This window comes from Pempheris klunzingeri, chromosome 2, assembly GCF_042242105.1.
Source record: "Pempheris klunzingeri isolate RE-2024b chromosome 2, fPemKlu1.hap1, whole genome shotgun sequence".
Classification (NCBI taxonomy): domain Eukaryota; kingdom Metazoa; phylum Chordata; class Actinopteri; order Acropomatiformes; family Pempheridae; genus Pempheris; species Pempheris klunzingeri.
Window position 1 is genome coordinate 14,862,283 of NC_092013.1, and position 26,956 is coordinate 14,889,238.

The 26,956-nt window shown below is 41.3% G+C and overlaps 1 protein-coding gene across 1 annotated transcript in view; it reads left to right on the plus strand.

Moving 5' to 3' along the window:
• Nucleotides 1-144: 144 nt before the first annotated feature.
• Nucleotides 145-26,956, plus strand: part of kcnab2a (potassium voltage-gated channel subfamily A regulatory beta subunit 2a) — an 81,002-nt gene continuing 54,190 nt past the window's right edge. Inside the window, exon 1 of the mRNA XM_070838798.1 lies at nt 145-200. The gene's annotated coding sequence lies outside the window, so the exon portion shown is untranslated. The remainder of the gene's footprint in view (nt 201-26,956) is intronic.

Here is a 26,956-nt window from a genome sequence, read left to right on the forward strand (position 1 = left end):
AGCAGGATCCGAATAGATTGACAGGTCCTCTAGCCAATGAGAAGCCTCGGCCTGGCTGCAGTTGTACTCTGACTGACCAATGGCAGCTCGCCCGCAGCCAGCAGGGCGGGGCTGTGGCGCAGCGCGTGGTAGTTGTGTCAGAGCAACAAAAATCCACATCTTCACTCATCCAGGAAAAGAAGAGCAGCTTTCCGACAAAGGTAGGAGCAAACTGGCTTTCTCCCCCCACTTCAAGTGTTATGTCAACGATAATATTGTGTTGAAACTGATTTAACAGCGTTCAGGTATTTTCACGCCAGCTATTTTATGTTGGCAAAGCAGTTAACGCAACGTTAATCACGGTAACTAGCTACTAACGGCTCGCAATTAACGTGACACTGTAACGCTGTCCTTGATAGTAACACGACAGCACCGCGGGCAGGTGTTACACCATTAAAGCAGTGGGTGTTTGTCACCAGGAATCGTTCAGTTAGCCGTGATTAGCTTGCTAAGTGTGCTGAGCCTCAAGTTCGCTGCAATCCGAGGCGTAATGGATTGACATCAGCGCCTGAGATCGGCAGAGTAACGTCAGCCCGAGGTAACGTCCACTACGTGTTCACTGTTCAGGCTGAGTGCACACCGACAACAGTGAAAACAGAGGAACAGCGTATCTTAATACTGAGAGATCGCTCTGCAGATGTGACCCGACATGGAGACGTCAGTTCTCCATCCTCAGCAGCAGCAGCAGCAGAAGCAGAAGCCGCAGTCACACTGTGCTGCATTCACTGACTGGAGCGAAGACAGTGCTGCAGAGGCCAGGTCCTCCATCTGTCCGAGGCAACGAGAAAAAGCGCTGTCAAACACGTGCAACTAATAAAAACAGCAAACTTGGAGGGATTTTGTGCGTATGCATTGTAGTTAGAACAACACGGCCACTGGAAATGTCATAATCTTGAGGTTCACGCTTGTGTAGCTATCGTTGTTTGAACTGACTCGGACTGTGAGGTGTGTCATTAATCTAAGAGAGTACTTGAGCAGAGCTTCACCACTCGGATATCTTCATTGACACGAGGCCCCTCAGGATTATGCTCTCATTTTCATTTCAGCACTCATGACAGGAAGGACCAGAGGTGTTACCTCAACCTCTTTCATTTTGCATAGACAGGAAATAAAAGGCAAGTTCTTTTCTGGTAGGCTGCATCTTCAATTGCTGGGAAACCGCCTCTTAGTCATTCTTAGCAAAAGGGATGCAGAACCACAGCATGTCATGGGCGGGGCGGGGGTCATCCACATAGGAGGGCAACTCAAGTGGGTTAATCACCCACCATTGTACAACCAAGCTAAAGTTGAGCCAAAAAAATACTGCTGGGCTGTGCTCCCATTACAGTGCACCAAGAGAGCATTGTTGACCATTAAAATCACATCACATCAAAATCCAAATCAACAGAGGCGTGTGTTTGTGTGTGTGCATGTGTTTGACTGTTACCTGTGGGTACTCTGTGAGACGTTTCAGGCCTGTTGTTGGCCCCGTGGCCGTCCTCAACATTTTAGATGGAGCTATCATGCGCCTGTCATGTTGAGGCAACATCATCACAATGTGTGGCAGAGCTAATGCGTTTTATTTCAGCGTTTCAGAATGAACTAATCTTTGCCACTCCCTGGAGGAGGAACATCAGTGCTTGGATAGTGTCTTGATGACAGTTGTATAGCACACTCTCATTAATGCTATGTTTTTCAGTTGGATATTTCTGGAACGTTAACATTTTGCGCTGTTGCACATAACATGTTAAAATTATTCTGCTTGAGCAGCTGTACAGTAAAGAGCTTGAGGCTTGACTCCCTATTTCTGGACGGGGCAGAGGAGGGAGTGTTGGGGGGAGGGTGAGGCTGAAGTCACTGTGACTGAGTCATTGGTTTAGCTAATGATGCAATTAGCATGCAGCACTTTGCATCTCCTGATTAGATCCCCTACTTGCATCGGTCTGCAGACAAAGAGGACTGAATTTGCTTGCCTGAGTTACTTTGGCAGACAAATTTCAAAAGGTAATGGACAATTTACAAGCAGCTGGGATTTCGTCAAGTAGCTAAATTTTTTTTTGTGTGTGTGGCCAGCATCGAATGGATAGAGTTGGAGTTCTCTGGCACCCAGTGTAGAATCTGAATTATAGCTCTTGGAGCTTGTACGATTTGAAACACAGTAGGTCAGCGATTCTAGACATTTAATGTCGCATTGGGCTGCAGAGTTTGAATTATTAACTCACATTTTTATATTCACTTGTACCAATGTGTATAATGGCATGATGAAACATCATACTGACTTGATCACACCATCAAGTCAGTATGAAACTCTGTTCCAAAGGTATGAAAAAAGTAATTTCATGAATGATGCTGTACCATTTTGGTGTTGCTGCTTCAGGTGTTTGAGGAGATGACGTTAGATTACATGCTTTAAACTGATCAGTATGAGTGTTTTTTTTTTACCCCTGTTATTTGCTCTGGGGAACTTTGTTTGCCAGAGACATGGTTTGGATAAAGTACTCTGATCATCTACAAATGCAAAGACAGACTTGATTTGTGTTGGTTTATTTTTAGAGAAGAACATGACAAGGTAATTGAGTAGATACTTTAGACTTTTATCTAGAACATCTTGAAATGCAAAGGTTAATGAGAAATGCTGAACTCGGCTGCCCAGTGTTACACTTATCACTCTGTTATTAGGTTGTCTGCACTGCTCTTGTAATTAGCATTTCCACAAACACTCTAGGGCTTTAAATCTTTATAAATCTACATATGTTTTAATTTTTCGGTGATGGCTGTATGTCAATCAGTTTTTGCACTGATTTCATTCAAGTAAAAGGACTATCCTCCATATGTCCCCGAACAGTGCTTTCACTGCTTTTTATTGTGCTTGTCCACAGGTCGGGTACAATCAGCAGAAGTAAGCAGCTCTGATCTGAGATTAAAAAAGAGGATCCATCCTAAACAGGAAGAATATTAGATTATTCAGCATGTGTTAGTTGGATGGAAAAACTGTAGTTCTGTGCCTGCTGTGTGTTAGTGAAAGTGAGAAAACTACACAGACAAGTGCAAATGCTGTGCTGTCCCACGGTGACCTGCTAGACTGGCAGCATCAGCTGTTTGCTGTAGCTGAACTTCCTTCAGTCCTGGAATAATTGGTAATCACATCATTCATATACTTTGTTGTCAAGAAAAACTGATGCACCAGGGATCCACACATATTGGTTTTTGAAAGTGAAGCCAATGTTTGCTGCTTCTCCCCCCCCCATTGTTTGTTATAGTCACATTCACTTAATGTCACCTTTTGTACACGACTTTCTGCATTCTGCAGGGAATTTGACCGTAGAATGTCTTGCATTGCATTGGATTAAATTGAATGATTTTGATGGCATAATCGCTGCCCTCTATGAACTCCAGATCTGAGAGCGGCTAGAGGCTTTTCCCTTCCACGTCTTTAGATTATCTCACTGTGTATTAAGCTTAAAAGATAACTCTAGTATTTTTAAACCTGGGCCCTACTTTTACACTGTTTGGTTACAAAATGACTGGTAGGTACAGAAGGTTGTGGAATTGGTTCAGTGGGTCTCCTCAGCGGGCAGCTAAGAAAGGGCTTCACACTGGCAGCAATGGCTTTAATGTAATCCTTTGGGGCAACGTCGCCCATCAGGGTACGTCCACTACATGTTCTTGTTTTTGACATTGACAGGTTCAGACTGTTATTCGAAGTGTGTGGCAATTTTATGGACAGGATGCCTTTAGAGATAGACCAGTAGACCCTTTTTGTTTAACCAGAAATGGCCATTATATTGGTTCAAAGCCACCAGACTTCATTAACAATAACAGTAATTTTACCTCATAGAACACGAGAGTTGATGGTCTAATTTCAGGGAATTTGGTGTTTTAACACACAAGTCACACAGTAACACAAACGAGGCAGCAACTCAACCAGCAACTCCCATGTTCTGTGTTGTAAAATTACTGTTTTTATCAATGGAGTCTGGTGGCTTTGAAGACAGCGATTTAACAGCTGTTTCTGGTTAAACAAAAAGGAATTTACAGGTCTATCTCTGTAGAGATCCTTTCTATAATATTGTCAGACACTATAATAATATCAATCTGAGCTTGTCAGTGGCAAAAACAAGCACTTTCAGTGGATGTGCTTTGACTAATACATTTGCCCTGAAGGATTACATTACAGCCGTTATTGCTCATTCGCAGCCTGTTCACGGCTGCTGGCTGAAGGCGATCTACTGGACTAATTCCAAAACTTCTTGTACCTACATGTTATTTACACAATAAATGTAAAAACAAATAGATCCCAGGTTTAAAAGCACCAGAGTTATCCTTTAATGTCAAAAACTATAGCTGCAGCATGGGACACACTGAGACACACTGGTCAGTACCACATCTTTACACTCATCTACCAAGAGCTAATCGAGAATTGTGTGGCTTTTTCTGTTGGGCATTAAGTAAACAAAATTACAGGCCCTGAGGAATTAGGAATTAATCTAAACTGTTGTGTCAAGTGTTGTATGTGGAGTGGTCATGTGTGCTGGTACTGGTGGTCATGTGTGCTACAACAATAACCATGAAACAGTAGCAAATTATTTTCAGTATTTCAAAAAAATGTGTGGTGGTTGCATTGGGGCAGTTTTCCCATTTACTCTTTGCAAAAAAAAATAAAAATCAGGTTTTCACATGAGGTAGTATTGTGAGGGTAAGCATTTTGCATTGAAGATTACAAGGGTCCACCTGCTGTAGAAGAAATACAATGGTGTTAAAACGTTACATGTATCCTATATTTAAGTTAAAATAAAATCTCAGTTCCTCGAGTGATTGCAGACTCTTAGAAAAGCAGTGATTAGCAATAAATCAGGAGGGGCATGAATAAAGCAGCGTTTTAGATGTCTGCATCATTCTGCACCAAGCATTATAGCCGGTAAGCTCCACTTGTCTAAACTAGACACATGGACCAATTCCATTGAATTGAAAAATATCCTGTCCATGTCAGTCGAGATGGAAATCAGTTCTGGTGTGTTGGTAAAAATTTCGATATTGCATTTTATGCACCAGTTGTTCCAGCCAAAACCAGGTGGCCAACAGGTGAGTACGGACAGGTATGCAGAGCTGCTTCCTAGAAATCAGGACGCATGTTCCTGTAATTCACTGGTCTACAGCTCCTCCACCCTGCCCAGATTTACCCGATCATTTTGACATGGTCTGTCTAAAACAGCTACACAGTGGACACCTAAACTAACAAATGTAATCCTACTCTAAAATTAGTATAGCCCACTTAGTTTAGACAGTGTATTTTTGATAGTGAATAGCTTTGGATTAAGAGAATATAGTTTGCCCTCACAACTTCCCTTTTATGGCCTGCGATGTAGCATATTTTTTGTGTACCTATGAAGAAAGGAGCGTCACTGTTCTCTCATTCCCCTGCATGAACAAAATAATGAAATTTAAATGCTGTTTACACAGTTTTAGAGGTGTGGTCCATCTGAGAAATGTCAGCAAAATGGAGTAGAGAATGCCTAGTTTGCTACATGCTGCTCTCTGATGCTCGTTGGCAGTGTGGATATCACTGGTTGAAATTCTGGCTTTTTTTAATACAGCAGGTGAACCGAGAGAACAGACTATAATTAATGTAGTATCTGAAGTGGATCAGGCTTTGTATGGCTGACAGCCTAATCTGCTCCTGATAAAGATGCAGATTGGCCTAGGCCATTTCATTTGGTGTTTTCTCTACACACCATGACCTTGAGCAGGCATAGCTGAATGCGGATGTTGCCGCATGTAGTCGTGAAAAGTACATTTTGTTGTGCTTTTTCGGCCTCAACCCATACGTTACACTGGCAGCAGGAAGGTATGGGTTGAAATTAATGGCCTGGTTGTTTCTTATGCTTCCCAGCTGGTATTGAGGAGGGTAAACACTCAAGCACCTGGCATGATCACAGGAGCGTTACCCCTCCCTTATGCAGCTGTCACATCTCTGTGTGTCACATGCAGACTACAGCCTACCGCACTTGGCATACGTAACATAGAGCCAACCCTCACACCATTCAGTCTGAACATGGAGTCATAAGTAGGACATTTAGGAAGGTCATGTTTGGGACTGTGTTTATGGCCGACTGTGGGGCCGTGGAGGCCGTGGAGTTTGTAGCCATGTCACCATGTTACCCAGTTGCAGATGGTGCAAAATCAGTCACCTGGAATCATTGTATCCATTTTTATAAAAAGCCAACATTTAATGCTTTCAATGTATTATTGTTTGGGAGGACTGAATTTTCTTTTGTGGTCTGCCTTCAACTCTGAGAAACTCTTTAGTTGTTATTGTAGTTATTAGATGTCGGTGTGGGTGAAAAGCTCTTGCTGTGGCTCCATCAGATATCCCACCATGCATGATCACAATTGGAGAGGACCGAGCTGGGGATCCATAGTTTGGCTGGAAGCAGAAGCTAGAGATGCCGTGACTGGGCTCGGGCTTAGAGAGAAAGGCCAGGGACAGTGGTGCGCAACAGTGAAGCTGTCTCTGTCCCCTCAGGCTCTGGGCAACACACACACAAATACATGCGCACAGGGTGAGGCAGATCCATTAATACACACGGAAAGGAAACTGATCCGAACACCACCCTGACAACAAACATAAACCAATGAGGTAAATCATTATCAGTAATTTTTTTTGAAGGTAAAAATTTCTCATTACCACTCAAACGCCTGTTCAGTTACCTGATGCTCTGCAGTGCAAATCACTTTGAACAAATATGGATTCCCTGTTCTCATCAACTTTCTGCACAAGAGGCAGCTAGTAACCACAATGGCATAAATATAAAATAAAATGTAGATATATCCTCAGCTCTCCTCCTTCCCCACCCACTCTTCCTTTCTTTTGCTCTCACTCGTCAGTCAAATTCTTTTGAGGAGTGTGTCAGGTAGTCGGTTTCATTAATGTCGTTTAAACATCAATAACATTAAGTGAAATTTCCATCCCTCTGCAGCAGGGCAGTGCTCATTGATTTGTGCTTGCATTACTTTCAAATACTATAAGCAAAGAGGGGTCAGTTTCACAGAAAGTGTAGCACTTTTTTTGGATTGCTGCAGATAGGGATTGTTTAGCAGGCAATATGACTGGCATCTTTGATCTTAAACATTCCCTCAGAATTTTCAAAATAAATTGAAGAGGGTAAAATAGGCAGATTATGCTTACAAGGGAGCATTTGATTTACGGTAGTGTGTGTGTATATATAATGTACTGAGTTATTGATTTTACAGCACGCTGAAACGCACTTCACCATGTAGGGAGCTACCTGTCGGAGCTTGAATCCGTCCCTGTCAGATCTCTTTGGTTGCAGTGTAGATTACATAACGTACATTTTAATTTTACTTTTTGGCATAACAGGGCATAGGATTTACCGGTGTGTCATAATGCACCCCCCCTCTCCCCGAGCTATGGCCAGCTTGCAGAGCCATGTTCACTTACTCTGCAGCCAATCAGATTTGAGCCATTTTCAGTGGAAAACACGAATCTCTTACTGTGAGAAAGGAGTGCCTTGTCATTGAATTTGAAAAAAATGAACACACATGCTTCTTGATTGCTTTCCCCTCTGCCCACCCCTCGTCTCTTTCACCATTTACAGCTCACTCTGATTCACTGAATGCATGCTTACTCGAATGCTGACAGTGCAAAGGCAGGTGGGTGTGTGAAGAGGAAAGAGGGAGGGGCATTTCCTTTAATGCATCTGCTCTGCTCAGTGACTCTCACACATTTATTCCGTCTCTTCTCTCTGTCTCTTTCTTTCTTTCTCCCCGTCCCTGTCCTGTCTGTCTTTTGTCACTTTTCTTTTCTGTATTTCTGTCGCTTTCGTGTCAGACGTACATGCTCATTTCACTCAGGCACATTATCTTGGTCACACAGGATCTCACATTCACCAGTCTTGTAGCATTCCTCCTCCCTCTCCTCTCCCTGTTTTCCTGCTCAATCTCTTGGATTTTGGCTGCTGCTCCTCCATCACAGCTACTGTACTCTGCATTTGCTCCCTGGTTCTGCTCACTGCGTCAGAAATCAGCAGCAGACTGAGGTGGGTGTTTTAAGAGCCTTATCGCTAGGTCTGAGGCTATATGTCTTTGGCATCTTCCTCTCTTTCACTCTCTCTCTCTCTCTCTCTCACTCCTCTCTCTTCCTGCCTTGTCACTTCGCTCTGTCAGTGAGAGTCAGGCTGATCGCACTTGTCGGTTCCTACAGGGGACCAAATGCCATGCAGTCTGTATGCAGCGTTTAACATTGTCACATATAATGCTAGTGAGGTAGCATATCTACCTCTCCAGATCTCTCTGACTGTCTCTGAGCTGTCAGTACGGTTAATAATGCTGCTGCTGCTGCTGCATTGAAAACAGTCTGTGCATACGTTATTATACTGGCATGCATTTTTGCTCTCTCTCTTCCTTCTGTCTCTACTCCATTACTCTCCTCTGTCTGAATGTCTGTCATGTTTTATGCATGCCCTGTCCTTTTGAATTCCTGCCAGAGACTTGGCCATGCTGTAGGATTTATAAAGAACCACCCTAAAATAGCCAGGGTAAAAGATGTATGCTGGTTCGGGCAAAAATCCACATGCGCACTCACGCAAAGAGGTTCGACTCCTTTTCACCTTACCTGCCCCGCTGCTGCTGCTGCAGCAGTTCCATCTGTTGCATTTGCCACAGACAGCAGCACCCTGTAGCCAGGCTTTAACTGTCTTCTCAGTGTTGTGATGTGTGTTACTGAGAGGTTGTGACAGTCATCTGTGCCTGGCCGCATGTGTTACCGTGTCATTTAAATGTGTGTTTGTGTGTGGGTGTTCATGCTGAGGCTGATTGTTGTGGGCCAGTATCTCTGCATGCCTGTGTGTGTGTGTGTGTGTGTGTGTGTGTGTGTGTATACTCTTGTATACAGCTTGTGTGCTTGCCTGCCCATGGGCTCTGGTCCAAGAGGAAAGCACAGGAGAGGCAGGCTGCAGGGGTTCAGTTTGGTGCAGTAAGCTGTTGAATGCTCTGTAACGAGAAAAAGGCAGATTCATGTGCTGGTGTGTCCTTTCACTGGGCCGGTACATCGATATTGCAGAAAGCGTGGCTTTTTCTGAAATGTCTGCAGTTAATGTGTCCTTGAATAACCAAAGTCTTTAGTTAGATTGCTGTTGTTGTTAATACTGACACATAACTATGTATAACCATCCAACAAATAGGCTTATTGTCATTGGTGAGACAGGTGTTAGTGTTACAATGCTGCAACAAACAAAGGTTTTTCATTATTCAGTATTTGTTGTCTTGTTTTTTTAGGGAAAGACACTGATGAGACCCAACAAAGAATATTACTGACAATACTTTTTAACAAAATATCCTCAAAGAAACACAATGTGACATCCTCTGACAACAAGAAAGGAGAAGTGCCTTGCTGAAGTGTCATACCTGATACTTGTTATTCTAGAAACAAAGGAGACACCACTTCTCTGATGTTGCAAATATGCTGGATCTGAAGAAAAAGAACAAAGACACATTTTTTGAGCAATTACTATCCAGAATACGATAGTAATCACATCAATTAATATCTGAGGTTTTTAATACTTCTGGAAAAGCCGAACTTTAGCATACAAACCAAGTGATGCTGTAGTTTCAAGCATTAATGAATGAAGTATCTGCATCTTGTTTTTGATTATTGTATTGTGATATTGTGCTTTTCTGGCCCAGTTGTTGTTGTTTAGGGGTTACGTCCATTGTTTTGCCAATTGTACTGTAATACACATGTTGAAGACACTTCATTTTTTAAATGAGCTTTTTTTAAGCTCTGTCCGAAGTGCCTTCAAAACAAGGCACTTTGGAGAGAGCTTGGCTAACATCTCATCTACACCAGCCACAGGGTAAAAACAGCACATTAGCAGCGAGTTATCACCCATACCTACACTGAACCTGTTCATGCATAGTGAGGCTCAGGTTAACTATTATTGTCTTTATTGATCAATCTAACGATTATGTGCAACGAAAATGCCCATCATAATTTCTCAGTACCCAGCCTTGTTTTCTTTGACCAATAGTCCAAAAGCCAAAGATATTAATTTACTCTCATAGAAGATTAAAAAAGGTAGCGGAAATTTACATTTGAAAAGCTGGGACAACAAATACAACTGAAAAATTACAACTGATTAATCGGTTATCAAAATTGTTGCAGATTTAAATTTCTGTTGATCAACGACTTGATTAACTGACTTGTTGTTGTTGTTGTATGATCAAAAGTACTCAGGTAATGTGTAGTGAGGTACAGGTCATTATGCAGCCATTACATACGGCTATGTTGGTTTAAGTGGACTTGTATCTGTTTCGCATTTGACATTTCACTCAGCTCTATCATTAATGTAGGTCCTGACACTTTTTACAGCTTGGTCTGCTGGATGCACCAGTGGGGGTGTTTCCTAAACTGAGCTCAGTAATCATTCTGCGGTGGAGATTTAGCGGCCTGTCTAGCTTCATTAGCCCTGTTTTGGAGCTCCCAAGGGGCATCACACTCACACAAAAACACACACACACACACACACGCACACAAAAACACACACGCACACACACAAAAAAAACTCAGAATTTATCACACATTCTTTTAGCAGGTGTGTTATCCTCCTGCTTAGTTCCTGTAGTTTTAATCTATTTTTGCTCAAGAAATGAGAGAGAATTGTGGTTACATGAGTCTTGATGGGGGCTGAACTGGGCTACACGTTTCTTTATCAAAACGATGATTTGAAAGAGTGCAGTTTTCTCTTTCTAAGAGCTGCGATTCATTTATAAGTTACAATATTAAAGGCCCTAAAACATATTTTCTCAATTAGCTTCCTGTTCAGCCATCTGACGTGAATACACAGGTTTCTGCCAAAGTTTTGGTCGTTTCACAGCAGAGTGAAAATACGGTCTGTGCTGTTTTGTCTGTGTTCTTCTCACTGGTGTGAAGTGGATGGAGCTCAGTTGGAAAAAGGCAATGCCATATACATCCTGATTAATTCCCATTAGGATTGTGGAACATTAAAATCAATATGTGATAACTACTGCTGAGTTTGCTTATGCTACCAGGCTGCTGTCAAATCTGATCAAACAGCACCCACGCAGATATGATGAAGCAGCTTAGTTTGTGAGTGATACATTTTTCTTTACTTAGGCTTGAATATTTAATGGCATGGAGAAAAATGGCATGATTACAAACTAAAACCAAGTTTTCAAGCATTTTGATAACAAGTTTGTGTTTGTTTAGTTGCTAACCATTTTGCTGGCTGTAAAGACGGCTGTTAGCAAATGTAGCTGTATTGTCAGCTATTGTCTTGTTAAAATGCTCTTGGATTTTTGGTGTCTCTAGGGCTTTTTACACTGCACTGCACTGCATTGGGAGCAGGTGGTTGAGATGTTTTAGCGTCACTTCTGGGGAGCTGCCATGTCGTCCATCTTTATATACAGTCTGTGGTTTCCATACATTGACCGCCTATTCTAAATCTAAATGGTTGCTTTCTCACCAGGTGAAAAAAAACAAACTAAAACTTGATAAAGTGACATGAGAGCAGTGCTAGCATGAAAATTACAGCAGCTTTAAGCCTGGCTCAAACTCCCTGCCATCGCCGCTGGTTGGAGTTCCCGGACACTTAGCTACTCCACGCCCACACACATTCACTCCAGAACACTCAAGAACACTTCAGGTCATTTGGACTGTAAATGGCGAGATGTGGACTTGAAACTGGAACAGTATCTCTGATATAATATCTCTTTGTAATTAATGACATATCACAAGTCCATGAGAACACAAGTACAGACATGAAGTGAAAGTGAAGTCTGCTCTCAAGCTCTCACATTTCTGCTATTGTGATATTTATTGTTTTCATGGTCTTTTGATCACAATGTCAGGCCCAAACAGCTGCTGATTTAAATTTCATCCCCCTTAAGGTTGTCTTAAGACATGTTGAATGGGCCAGTCCTTACTACTATAAATACCATGTCCTTACTCTGTGGCAGCTGGCCTATTATGTGTCCTTGGAACTTAATAAATCACTGTAATGGAGGAAACCCCCAGAAATTTTCCCACACAATGCTGGATAATGAGTTGATTGGCTAACAAACAGCCTAATTTACAGCCATACGTGTTATTAAAATGGCGTGTTATCTGAAATGTCTGCTGCTAAGTGTTCTCAGTTCAGGTTGCACAAATGGTGGAAAATATTTTGTAGGATAAAAGTTTGACCCCTGGCTGGTTTGAAAATGAGAGCCCGAGGAGGGCTGACCAATGACTCAGTCATATCGTTTATTGTCTATCGGTGTGCTCCTGTTGTGATATCAGGGTTCAAGACTCATGCTTCAATAAATCGATAAGTTACATTTGACCAAAACTAATGCTGATTAACAATTGAATGATTCTACTCATATGATATGATGGCAATTTTTACAATTATGTCAAAAATGTGATTGCATTGTATAGTGTAGAAGAGCTGTGTGACTAATTTTCACAAATGCAATAGCAAATCGATATTTAGATAACTGAGCAACAAAAATGATCTCAAGTGTATCCATATCATCCTTCCTACCTTGGCTCCAATGTTAAGCACTCCATATAAGAAAGCATGTGTTCAGTATATATTTTAGAAGTCTTTGTTTTATTTTAGTTTCTATTTTTAGTTTTGATTTTTTTTTTTAATCTTTTTTTTTTATTGCTTTTACTTTTTATACTTATCTGTACTTCTGACTTTCCCTCTGCTGCTGCAACAACTGAATTTCCTCACTGGGGATCAAAAAAAGGTTTATCTTATCTCAAATTTAAATGGTTTTCTGTTTTTACCCACCATTGCAACATATCGCTTTGATTAACCACCCAAAGCAATATGCACCCAAAGCATGGTAATACACTGCATTACTGTATTACTTCTGATTTTGGAGGAGGCCCGTCTCCGCTGTAAAGGAAGAGGGAGCTTCTGTCCGCATGTGGCCTCCTTCTCAGCTCTGACCACAAACATCACAGGCTGATGGTCCTGAATAGAGCAGCACACATTTTCACACATACAAGCTACTTTTAGATCATGCAGGTCAGTGTTGACATACCCCCCCGGATGGTTCTTTGATGCTCTTACACAGATTTGGTTTGATCATCATGATTTATGGTTCAATGTTCATTTTGTCAGAGCTTCTGTTTAAGTAATGTGTGTGTGTGTGTGTGTGTGTGTGTGTGTCAGTCGCATTTAAACTGACAAATCATCACTGACACACACAAAGACCAAATCATGTTGATCATGATACACTGCAACACCTTGTGGACAGCCCATGTGAATTACGGCAACAATATTGCAGGTGTGAATAACGACTTAGCGCTGACTGTTGTGGTTGACGTGTGCATGTGACTTATGAAACATGGTGCTGTTCCTGATGGCTGAGTTATTGGGGTCATGTCTGTATTTGCTACAAATACTTGAGATTGATTAGATTGCCTCAGTCTGAAGTCTGAGTACTGTGTGGGTTTTTCTGTGCTGATTCTTTACTGCTACATTAGCAAAGCCTCAGCTATGTATTGTCCATTTAGCGTACTAATCATTTAGGCTACTAATCAATGCGCTGTTTATTTTAGGCTAACGTGAGGCACCTTAGGGTAACTCACTTTTGTTCAGTTCTTTGTGATGCTAACAAATTAGTGTTGTTTGTATTTTTCCTGTGTCACAGTCTCTGGGACATCACGGTGTAAAGATAACACATGCCTGAGATGGTGTGACTCCATGTTTATTTTTCCAAATAAATATCCCTCACATAGATGCAGGCTGTGTCTGTTCTGCTCCAGGGTCCTCCAGTTGGGCTGGACTAAAAACAGCTACGGCCCATCTCCATTAGGTAGCCTCAGAAGACACAGATTAAGTGGTTCAGGATTATAGATTGAAAGGAATCAGAGGCTGATTAATTCTGCTCACACATGACAAGGATGACATGAGTGGGCACAAAGCTTAAGTAATAAGATCAGACACACATTAACAAAGTTGCTCTGCTAATATAAACAAATCTTAAATAAGTTAAATGGCGTCCCTCTGTTGGAGGTTTGTCAGTCCTTGTGTGTGTCTGTGCTGCAGTGAGAGCAGAGGGCTGGCTGACCTAGCACATTACAGCTCTCAGACAAAGAAGAGGGAGAGGGTGAAAATAGATTGATGGAAAGAGAAAATTCTACTTTTGGAAGGTCCTATGAGCTATGACAGCTCACTGGAGACGGGAAAAACAGACGGACGGGTAAATAAGACAACGCAAGTGCAGTGAAAAAAGGAGATTTTAGGAAGGGTTGGGTGTCTTATTTCCATCCAAACTTAGCATGAAACACTGGCTTTTTACACTAAGGGGTCTGCTCTTTCTGAATAATTGGTGTGGACAGCATGTTGGACTTCTGCGCCCCCATGTTACCCCTATGATGGCCTGGTTTGTTGTAACCGCAATGTTTCCAGTCAGACTCTCTGTTTACAGTAAGGCTAACCAACCCAACAGATAATAAATAATACTAAAAGAAAGAAAAACACCAGCATAAAAAATAATCACTGGCGTGACCTTGTTTCACCAACAAGCACCACTTCCATTGGTAGGTCCTGTTTCAAACTTGGCAGATGCACATATCCTCAGAGCCAGCCAGAAGTCACATAGGTCACCCCTGTTTTAAGTTAGCTAGCCTGGATTGCCATAGCTATACAGTGACTCTTCATTAGCGCAGCACAGTGGCTACTTTGGAACTGACTTTGCTCCCAGACCTGCGATGATCAGCTCTTGGTGTGACAGTGATTTAAGTACGAACACTCATCCGTTGTGTAATGGTTTCACAATGACACAGAGCTGTGAGAGACAGAGGGTTTGAATCAGGGATTTTCACTTTCACTTCCCTGCGGTCATTTATTTGGTACGTGTTGCTTGTTAGGGCTGTGCGATACGCCCCAAATCTCATATCCCAATATAGATAATGTCATGTATAGATAAAGATGCATATCAGAATATAGCAAATCTTCTGATTTTTAAAAGCCAAGTCTCAGGCTGGACTTTGTAGACCACCCCCTCCAGGCTGTGAGAACGATAGAGCATAATTTGAGATGACGGATGTTTTCCCATCGTCTCATAATATATATCGCCATATTATGCAGCCCTGTTGCTTGTTGTACAGAAAAGGTCCTCTTTGGCCTCCAGAACAGTCTGTATTTAATCACCATTGCTACAGCTTTTGTAGATGTGTGTTGACATCACAAACAGCCTCATCCCAAAGGCGTGATGATTGTAGGGAACGGTGGGACATGTTGATGTCAGCTGTGGCGTTCATACAGTGCTCATTTGACACTAAGGGGCCTAATGCTTGCCAGGAATATATTCCCACCCCCCATAGCAGCTTGGGCTGATGACACCAGGCAGAATTGGATATGTGCTGTCGATGCCAAATTGTGTCCCGTCATCAGCTTGTCGCACCACGACCTGGAAACTGTGGGACAGGTTGAAGTTTTTCCGTTCTTTGGTCATCCAGGCTTTGGTGATGATATGTCTTTTTGTATCTCTTCTTTCTCTATAGCCTCCACCATGGTCATCTGCCACTAAAGCCGCCCTTATCAGTGTTTGATGAGATGTATGTGTAGACAACAACTTTATAGTGTGCTTCGCCTATGTGTGCTGTGAAAGATTTTGTTGATTGTTGTCAGGCCTTGTGGAAACAGCGTCTTAGCAGCAAGTGAAAGGAGTTCTTTACTATATTTGTAGCAGTTTCCTTTTTGCTATTTTCCTGTGTAATTAGAATAGAAAATGTTGGTGTACAGCAGAAACTTTTCATAGTGTCTCTTAGTCAATCCTGTCAGGTTTAAGGTAAGCTGGGTTCACCACATAATTCAAGCTAAAATTTTCTACCCTTCACTCTCGTGTTTAAAAATGCACGAGAACCATTATTCAAAATGTCCCTTGGACGTTGGAGTGCAGCTGGAATTGCAAATATCTTTTTCCAACATTGTGATGCATATGAATAAGTTATTGAATTATAAGAATGTGTTGCACGAACAAGCACAGTTTTGTTCCATTTATCACACTCATTTATGTGTAATAATTATCTACATGAACAATGCTGTTTATATAAATAGTAATATGTGCCTTGTATAATGATGTGGACAGTCTGCGTTTATAGCCTTTTTTTTAATGAACTGGAGGAAGTCCAAGAGCAGGGCATCCTTAATTTTATAGATAATGAGCTTCTGATTTGAAAGTAATGGGAAATAATGAGAAGAATGAAGGGGATATAATTTTAAAGAAATTGTACAAATACTGTATACTGAAAGGTACATAATTCATTACATAGAAAGTGACGCAGCAGAGGTATAGTGTTATGTACAGGGAAGGGCTACTTAGAACAGGTTGAGAGCCAGATGGACAACACTGTAGGAGGCAGAGAAACAGACAGAGATACAGATATGTAGATAGGTAGAGATGGAAAGAGTTCAAATGAGACAGCTTTTCTCTTCCTTGTGGCCTCTTTCAGGATTATTTTCAAACTGAGAGAAAAGGGTTTTGGGGGGGGATTAGGTCTGATGAGGTTGTGCCCATGAATGTGATTAGGACTACCCCCACTCATTAAATTGCTACTAGTGAGTGACATCATCCTACATCAAAAAAACTTGATATTCTGTCAAAATAAATAAATCAGTGAAGCAACTAATTGCTGATTATTTTCCTATGATTCACTTGCTGCACAGGTTATTTTTTCTTTTAAATCAATGGTTTAGTCTAGAACATGTCAAAAATTAATCACATAATAGTAGGGATGGGTAATGATTTTTCAATATTGGAATAGTTATTAATTTATAAAAAAATGAAATATTTTTTTGCGATTATGGTCATGTTTTAAGAATATATTTTCCCTTGTTTTTAACAGCGCCTGGTAGTACGCCAATTGGGAGCAGTAGCTTGATCCGGACTGTTGAGATGAAGCCAGATCTGTAAATATGTGGGCAGAAACAGTCTCTGATTTTTTGTTGTTTAGGCACCATCAGTCCCATTACATCCACTCAACCTTCAAGTGACTGGATATTAGCTAGGAGCAGCTTTAGATACTAGTTGGGTTAGCTTTAGCTCTGATCCTGGCTCTGTCTTTTCTCCTCCTGTGGCGATCGCCCCTCCCGCTGTGGCGCTTGGTCCCGGTAGACAGAAGATGCTGTGAGCGGCGATTGACTCAAGGTCTGCTTTAATCCAAACTCTTAATTTAAATGTGTAATTCTGCCATAAGTAATGCTTGTTTCAGCGTGTAAAAAAAAGACTAATAGCTGATTTAAAACAACAGTGTTGCAAAGTTTGAACAAACTGCATCTGGTGGCAGTGGCGGTGGTACTTGACTATCACACTGACTATTGAATAGTATTTTTTTCTTGAAATCCACATCCCAAATGAATGCCCTTTGCAAGTTCCCAGAGTCTAGTCATGTCTACAAACTGCTTTCTTTCTTTCTGCTTTCGTCTCTTCAGCAGTCCAGTAACAGTACTGAACATACAGTGATATGAAGTAGAGGAACCCCACATCGGAGAACCAGTGACAGTTTGAGATTTACTTGAAAAATTGATCAATTGATAGACTGTCATCAGTTTTTTTTCCGGTGATTGACTATTTTTTTGTGTTTACTAAAAGAAATACTTAACAGCAATAGGCAGATATTTTTCAAAGTTAAAATGGTCACCCTTTGGATCCCTGACAATAACAATACTGGAAAAGTAAGAGTTGACCCCAGGCAAACGCACAATTCAATGTTACAGCATTGCTGCAAGTGATATCTCATCTTCACAGTCCTACACATGTTGGTAACGGTTTGCCAAAGTTAATGTAACAGCACCGACGGCACGTTCACCACAACACCTGCACACATTGCACTGACACACAGGATCAAAACAGGTGCTTTTACCTTAATACACGTTGAAGCCTTCTCGTCTCAGAGCGTAGCTGCTGTTGCCTTAAGGACACAGAAATCAGTTTGTAAACAAACACTTGAACTTCCACAATGATTGTCTGTGACACAGACTATGGGCAAGCCAAGGGCATATATGTGGACATGAATAAACAGCATGACTTTAACTCTTTATGCCTCAGGAAACCTGCCACTACTCTCACGCTAGACTGCACAGGCACTATGGCGTTGTGTAGGTAGTCTGATGTAATCTCAGTGTGTGTTTTTGTTTGTACGGAAATGGACTGTTGTCAATCTTCCCTCTCTCTTCATATAGAAACTCAGATAGTTGCTATGTTAAAGCATGCTTAGATGGATCCATACACTACCGTACTGTCATTGTGTGGGCACTTGCATGTAGCCATTAAGTTTGTCCTACTTTCGACCGAAGGCTCATTGTATTTTTTATGCTTGTGCACTGCATCTCCCATGTTGGTACTCAGATTCTGTTTGAAGGCAATTCTCTGCTTCCATAACACACAGAAAAACAAGCCAGCGACCAGCTGTTTGAGATACAGGAGTTTTGTGTTGACAATAGGCCTATTCAGTCATCTTACATGTAGAGTAACTTTATTAAGCAATTAGTTGCAGTGCCCTCTGGAGTACAAATGCTAGAGTCACAAAGATAAGTGAATGATGTTTCCACTCTGGAGCCACTATAAGAAACAGTGCTTTGTTATAAAAGAGCAGCTGCATAAGTGTCCTGAGGTGGTGTGTGTGTGTGTGTAAAGTGAACCCTGCCAAGCCATCCATGAGTGAGTCAGATCTCCACACATGTATGTGATCAGAAGGATGGAAGGCTGTGCACTTTATGCTTATATGCAGGAGGATTTTATCTGTGGCCAGCATCTGATCCTGGAGTTACAATGATGGTCAAAAGAGGATGTAACGCTGCAGACCGTCACTGTCTCACAGCTGATAACCACAGTAAAGGCCGCAACCTCCATCAGCTGGCATTTAAAGCCTGTGTGAATCACACATACTATGTCAGACAGGCAGATTGTCCGTGCTCCACAAAGCTTCAGGGTTTTACTTCCATTTCAAAGACACAGTATGGAGTCCAGCTGGACTTGAATAGTTTTAATTGTCAGTATCTGCCAACAGTTTTTTTCCCCGCATGTGCCTGTGTTGACATTCTGTTGTTTACTTTTTGAAATGATTTTTTCTTGTCATTAGGAGTGTGCCAAACTCCATTGATTCTACAATCTTTAATACTGAGTATCGTCCGATACAGAGGGTGTGTCCCGGTCGAGTCCTCACTTTGTCACAGCCCGACTCAAGGGCAGGACAAAGAGGAGAGAACAAAACTATTTAAGAAAATATCAATTAAGTAATGACATTATAAAGAATGTAAATCGGTAACACTGATAGTGTATTGAGTGTTTGAATGAGTGTTCATTGAAGTGTAATGGACAAAGATGGTGAAGGTGAAGGTGAAACCTAACTCAAATAAGGAGAGAGAGAGATTGTATCACCAGCTTATGTAGCTGAGGAGCAGCAGGTAGGTGATAATCAGTGATGCACTTCCTGCTTCCCTCCTAAAATAGACAGCAAACAGGAAGTTTACAGTTTAGTGCTCTTTTTGTCAAACCATTCCGCTCATGTAATAAATTCTGAAACTAAGTCAGATTGTTGGGAATGTTTTTGCTTTAGGGTCAAAATAACAGCAATGTGCCTTGTAGTCTGCAACAGTGTTATTCCTGGTACCAAAACCAGATGGCACTAAAGAAAGAAATCTCTAAATCCAATGTATTTTATAAAACTCCTGACGGTACTGAAAAGTCAAATCTTCACTTATTAAACAGCGTTGTTGAATACTTGATTCTGATTGGTCAATTACGTCATTCTATGGTCTGTTATTTCTGTATAACCGATCGTTTGCTGTTATGATTGCTAGATGTTAGGTCAAATTATTGATTTCTTCAGTATGAAGCTGTGTAATAAGCGGGATAATGAACAGCAAGATGGCTATTATTGCAAAATGAAGCCCTTCAGGGTGATTCAAGACCCCTCCGCTCCGCATTGGGGTCCTGCATTGTCCTGTTGGGGTTAGTTTTGCAATAATGACCGGCTCTTAGTACATTATCCCTTACTTAGTTAGCATTCACTAATGCCGCTGGCTAAGGTTACAGGAAGCCACAGTTGCTTCCTATAAGCTTTAAGTGGTTGGCTGGTCGAATGCTTGAATTGTGAAGCAGCACCACAAATGAAAATGTAACTTCAGTGCATGGGAGTCCAGCAGATGAGAAAGCTCAGCTTCCCACTAGTAATATTGCCTTATTGTTGTTGCTGAAGATAAATGAGCCCTTGGCAGGGATTTAACAAACAAAGTCTGAGAAATATTTAGTTATGTTACTGTAGATATATCTGTGTTGGTGTGCATGTCGGTGGATAAATAACAAGAAATTGCACAAACTGTGTGAGGCTATTTAGAAACAGTGTCACCATTAAATATTTTTTCCACCAGAGAGCACTCACTTGATTTTTCCTGCTCAGTATGTATTTTCTCAATTTAAAAAAAACAAAAATAAATCTGGTACAAATCAAAATGATCTGTATTAAGATAATCTGTGTATGTTATTTGTTCATCTTTATGTTATTTATAATGTTATTTGTTCAAATTTCACTATGGGCCAGCACAATATGTTATCAGGTTTTTTTTTGTTTTTTAAACTTCCAAATACCGTCCTGCGTTGGTTGGGCTGTGAACTCTTCCAGCATGAACAAGTACTGGATTTCCAGCTGCACCTCTTTGATTTTGTTCACCCTGCATAATGTCACTAAGAAAGGCACAAAGCTATATATTTGTTAACTCAAAGTAGCTCTGCTGACATTGCTAATGCACATGCTGTTGTTATATCGTGCTATATCATCATCCTAAGTGCTGCCTTCTGTTTATTTATTTTGGGTCGTGTTCAATGAAACTGGGTGTTCTTTATAGCTGCCGTAAGTGGTCCAACCAAACAAAGGAAAAGGAAATGGATGAGCCTAATAAAGCCAATACCAGTCCTGGATTGGCCCTGCAGAGGTCTACTTCAGTGGCTGTAGATTTACCTACCTACAAACCTAATCAATATAATCAATATACAAGAAAATCTGTTTGTTGTCATGAATGTGCATGCACCCTGTCACATGTACAATATGTTCTGTGTGTGACTGAGTGCATTGGTCCACCGTAACCACATTGAGTGGGTAAAGTAGCATGGACTGTAGGTGAGTAGATGTTTTTTATTTAATATTCTATATTTCTAATTTTATATACATTTATTGATAAGTGTTTGAATATCATATTATTGAAATACAATTTAGTGACCTCCATATTGTCATATAGCAGTCTAAATGTTATCATGGCTGTAGTCAAACACATTACACAACCAATTCATTTGATTACATATATTTTTTTTTTTGGGGGGGGGGGGGGGGGGGGGGGGGGTTGGTTTTTATTAAATAGCGTACAGTAGGGAGAGAGAGAAAGTGAGGGTACGGGGAGGTTAAGGTGACAAGCAAGTTTTCCAGTTAAACTCAAACCTTCCAACCTGAAGATGTGTATATCAAAAATCATAAAACACAATAGAAATTCAATAAAATACCAGTTTAAAAGACATAAGGACAATACAATAATTAAAGCAACAGGACCATAAGAAGAAGAGAGGCAGCTCTCATACTGAGTTAAAAGCCAGGAAATGAAAACGTTGGCAGTGTTCGCTCCAGCCAAACGTGCATAGGTGAGAGTGGTGAGTGAGTTTGGGGGCTGCAACTGCTGCAAGGTGAGATCTTTCCTGTGCTTCAGTTTTGATCTTGGAGCAACCACAAGCAGACCTGAGTGATCGTGATGGGAAATGTGGTCGTAAAAGGTCAGGGAGAAATATTTGAGCCAGCACATTTAATGACTTGTAGGCAAACAATAAAATCTTAAAATCAATGGTAAAATGCACAGGGAGCCAGTAAATGGAGGCCAGGAGGGGAGAAATGTGTTTTTGCTTGCGTGTTCCTGTTAAAAGACCACCATTCTGGACCAGCTGCAAGCATGAGAGGGCGGCCTAGCTAACACCAACATAGTCCGTGTGTTAACCGCTTGTCCACGAGGCACCTATTACGAACTGTGGTGCCAGTGCTCTGGACTTGAAGATGCTGAACAGAAGCTATCCTGCATCACAGTTCACAGGACGTTGCGCTCTCCTTCCTGTGCAGTGCTCAATCACACCAACACCACAGCAGGACTTGAAATGAAGTGTGTGAAAACACATTCACAGCAGATTGATGGGTAAAATGAAGTGCACGATAACACCACGGAAACATCACCTCTTTCTTACACTTTCTCAGTTCCTCATTGACCTCACACTGGTTACAATGACACACAGAGGGAAAGCATGTCCTGTTCCAGTAAAGTGGTAGCAAGATGCTGCACTGACACCATCACATTACTTAAAGGTCACAGGGTTGATCTGTGCTGCAGCCCAAGTTTTCTACGGCAAGACACACACAGAGCTCCTGTTTAGTAACTCATTGTTACGTTTGGCAGCAGTGCAGAATAAAAGCTAAAAATGTCTTAGTGCAGTCTCCGTCTGTTCTGTTGAAACCAGTTTTTGTGCTGAAGTAGCCAATGTCTAAACACAGAACCTTTTTGACAAGAGTGCAAAAAGAAGCTTGTTTAATATTTTATGCTTTGAGTGGTCTAAATTACTGACAATGGCAAAACTCTCAGTCTTTTATTAGTGCCTCTAGTCACATCTACAATGTCTGAAACTGTGGAATTGAATACAAACTGGAATGGTACATTGCTTATACATTATACACACTCTGTGCTAACACATCTACACACATCACATTCCTCTGTATGATTCACAATGATAATTTCTTTCTAAGCGATCATGTCGAATATTTTTACATTGCTATTGAGTGTATTCTAGTAGCTTATTTTGTGAAAGCCCTATGAAATGCAAGTGTTCTTGTGACCAGTCAAGTGTCGAGTATTGCCACAGGACATGTGAGGAGGGAAGTGAAGATCTGAGATGGAGCGAGACCACAGTGGGTGGAGTGATGCATCGCACTGCTGTTTTGCAGCACAGGGCCTCCCTGGACCAGCCTGCTATCTAGTGCCTACTCAGCTTTTTCCCCACAATGTCTACTCAACTGCAGTTTTCTCTCCCACTCTCTCCTCCTCCTCCTCCTTTTCTCATTCCTTATTTTCAGGCGATGTTTTTTTTTTCTTCGTTTCCTTTCTCTCCTACTACCCCTCAGAAGGTGTGTGTTGGTTGCTAGCCGCTGCAGGCTGATACTCTTGGGGCCACTCAGAGTCTGTTCAAAGAGCCGTCAGCCACTTACTGCATTTGCGCCAGATTTCATTAGGAACTCTGGACTACACTCTCTATGTTTTTTCCCATCTGTTAGAAACAGCGTCCGACAGAGTGGCATGGTAGCACCCTGAGGGGGGAAGACTGAGTCCTGTGTGGCAGGAAAATACAATACTAGAGTTATCAAGGACTTGTTGTATATGTGAAGACATTTGGAAGACACATAAAAAACCTTGTGAATTATTGAACAGTCTATTTAAATGACAAGTGTAATTGTATAAATAGAAAACCAGCTGCGTATTGAACGACTCTTATCTGCTGCAGTGGCTCTCTGCAGAGAAGCCAAGGAATCCTTAGTTGGCTGCATATGAGCCAAACAGATAACTCAAATACCACCACTGGCTGTAAAGTCTGTGTTTATGGTTATTGTTGCATCAACTCAGCAACCTCCCTGACAAACATATTGTCTATTCAGATGGGCAGTTGTGTAGGTTGACTCTTCTCTCTGGTTTTGTTTTGAGTGAGGCTGTTACTGGAGGGCGGTACCAAAATGTCATTGTTATTCTATTGCTATCATTATTATTATCATTATTATTATTATTGCAAGAGCCCAGTTTCCAGTCTGTAGCCACTACAGGCCTCGCCAGATCCCACAGTCCTATCCATCAGCTACACAAACATTAGAACCTCTACTGTGTTTGGACACAGCTGATGCAGTATTTAGTAGAAATATTATAGATGCTTACTTTGGCTACCCAGCCAAAGAGGGAGGCCCAGAGAGGCCGTTAGGTTTGTTGTTGAGTATCTGAATACTGTAGCTGGCTGCAGACATGCAGACATACTGCATACAGTTAGTTTATGTGCTGTGCAGATATTTAAACTGCTGGTACTAATATAGTTTTACCAATCTGCTGCTGTCCTCCTGATCTTCCCTAATGACTGTCTGGATTTAGATGTATTGATCGCCCCCACCACTCTGTCTCCCTCTGCACAGCTTTGTTTTTGTATCAACTTAATGCTTTCTGCTCACCTATGCACGACTAAATATTGAACTTGGCTGTACAGCCTGCTCATGCCCGTGTGTCATTACATGCGCAGTGATGCAGATAGGACTGATATGTTGTACTTGAACAAGGATAAAAAAAAACAAAAACAGGGCAAGCTATGTGTAGTGAAAGGATGTAAAGAACCTAATACAATCTGGGATGTAAGGGATACAGAAAGGAATGCTGGAAGGAGGGGAAAAAACGAGATTTATATTGCTCTGCTCATCCTACGTTTCTGAATGATTGCTTACGGTTCTGATTTTATCAGGCATGAAAACCTGTCAGAGAGGCAAGGACATGCAGTTTATTTTAACATGCTGCTGTTGTTACGTGTGTGTGGACTTCAGTGGTGTCTACACACACTTTCAGTTCAGATACCATTTGCCAAGTGCAGGCGTGTGAAGCCGGTAGAAAACAGAAAGGAGAAATCACACTTGTCTCTCCACCCCTAATTTTCATTGTCTTTATTTGTCTCTGGTGTGCAAAGGGAGTGCCCAGAACAAGAGAAAGATGGTTTCATATTTCCACTGCAGTATGCTGCTCCGTGCTCCTGGTTCACTGCAGCATGTGCTCTCCCTGCAGTGCTAGCAAAGGCTTCATTTCAGCTTCACAGGCCCAACTCTGCTGAACAGTCCCTTGCCAACTTGCTTGTGATATTTTACTTGTTTTACTCATTCTTTTTGTATTTCCAAATAAACCTAACTTAGGTTTGTAAAGGATGTATTTCTGTAGAGGCTCCTGTAGCACCATATTTTAATGTTTGGTATTGACTATAAGTCAGCACAAGAGCATAAAGAAAATGTCGAGCAAGGACATATAGAGTGCTGATTCATCTTCACGCTGCCAGTGATACAGGCAACCTGGGACCATACATGTCATACTGTATGATAAACAGGTTGTGCAAAAGTAATGAAGTCATGAAGTATCCTCATGAAGTCTAGGTCATACCTCCCACTGAGACTCAGATCAAAACGAAAGGCTCTATCGTGTTTTTGCCTTATTTCTTGAGGTAATAAAGAGAAATTGCACAAACTTACTGGACACACCTGACCTCTGCATGACAGAATGCAGAATATATTGAATGGCTATTATAAAACTAATAGAGGTAGACCAGAAATGATATCAAAATGAGGTTTGATATAATAAATGTATTTATATATATTATATATATTTATATTCATTTATAAATTAAGGCTTATAACTTCACCGTTTGATGCCCTACATTAGACCTTTGCAGCTGAACTCTAATCTTAGTGGGCCCAGTCACAGCAGCTGATGATGGACAGTCTTAAAGTTTGACCATAAAATGTGGTAAACCTCTGTGTGTAAAACAGCTGCAGCTGTCCCAGAATTTAATGATTCCTGACAGCAGAGCTCTCAGTTGCGCATTTAACTTCTTTTAACTGGGGGGAGGAGGATTTGTATCAGAAGTTTGCTGTATAAATAGGCTATTTATGCAAATTGCTTTTAGCTTTTTTTCTCTGTTGGCAGCCTGTGACCTGCACTGTTTCTGTAATCAAGGGCCCTCCACAGCTTAACAGAGAGGCGACCATTTATAAAACCTCAAACTGTCTGATGATGATGAGAGTAAAGATGATGCGCTGACATGGATTCCCATCTTTACATGGTTTTGACTTTCATCCCCTGATGAATGTCACTGACAAAGAAAAGGAGATTCCTTCTGAATCCTCTTTGTAGCCTGACGGAGATCGAGGTTAGGTTAGCTCTCTCTCTCTCTCTCTCTCTCTGCCTGACTGAACTCCCATGTAGGATATCCCCGGCAGTTCTCGTCTGTTAGCCTGTCTCCCTCTTCCGCAACCATCTGCTCGGGTCCGTGTGTGTTTTCTGCAGCTGCCAACATACTACACAACGTTGTACTGTGCTTTCCAGGCCAGCACTGCCTGCTTGCTTGCTGTGCTCACGTAAGCCCTGTCTCAAGAGGGAATTCACTCAGGCTGGGTGTAGGTGGATTTATGGATGGAAAGCATGAAGAGCAGCCTTTTGTGACTCAATTTTGCTTTTTGTTTGGAAGAGGCTGAGCTGTATGAGACAAGCTTAACAGAGACTATGGAAATGCATGTTTTTCATGATTTCAGCTTGTCTGGTACCACACAGCACCATCTCCCCCCACTCCATCCAGTGTCTCTTCTCTGTCCACCTAATCTCTTCAGCGGTAATGTAATACATCTGGAGTTTATATTACAGCCTAACTGGATTTTTGAATCCGATACTGATATCAATATCCGATGATATCTGATATCTTAATGATTATATAAAGGATCCCTTAAGTGAAGTTGTTGTGAATAAGGTCTGCACTGAGCAGAGTATTGATAATTTAGTAAAAACTTTAATAAATTAACACAAGATATCAATTAATTGTCAAAAATCTGATGAAAGGTTTTTGACTGTATTTGTATGATATATGTATTTAGTGGTCACCAGTGAGTATGTAATTCATATTGTTCATATAGTGTATAATATTGTTATATTGTTTTGCTGAAATAAATGTGTTATGCTCTTTTTTTTTATAAGGCTAAGTTAAATACAACAGTGTTGGTTTCAACTGTTAAATTGTCCTGTTATTTTGAGAAACATGACAGACAGCTTGCTTACATATTCTCTAAGTAATAAAGCAGTTATAGGTGTTGCAGAGA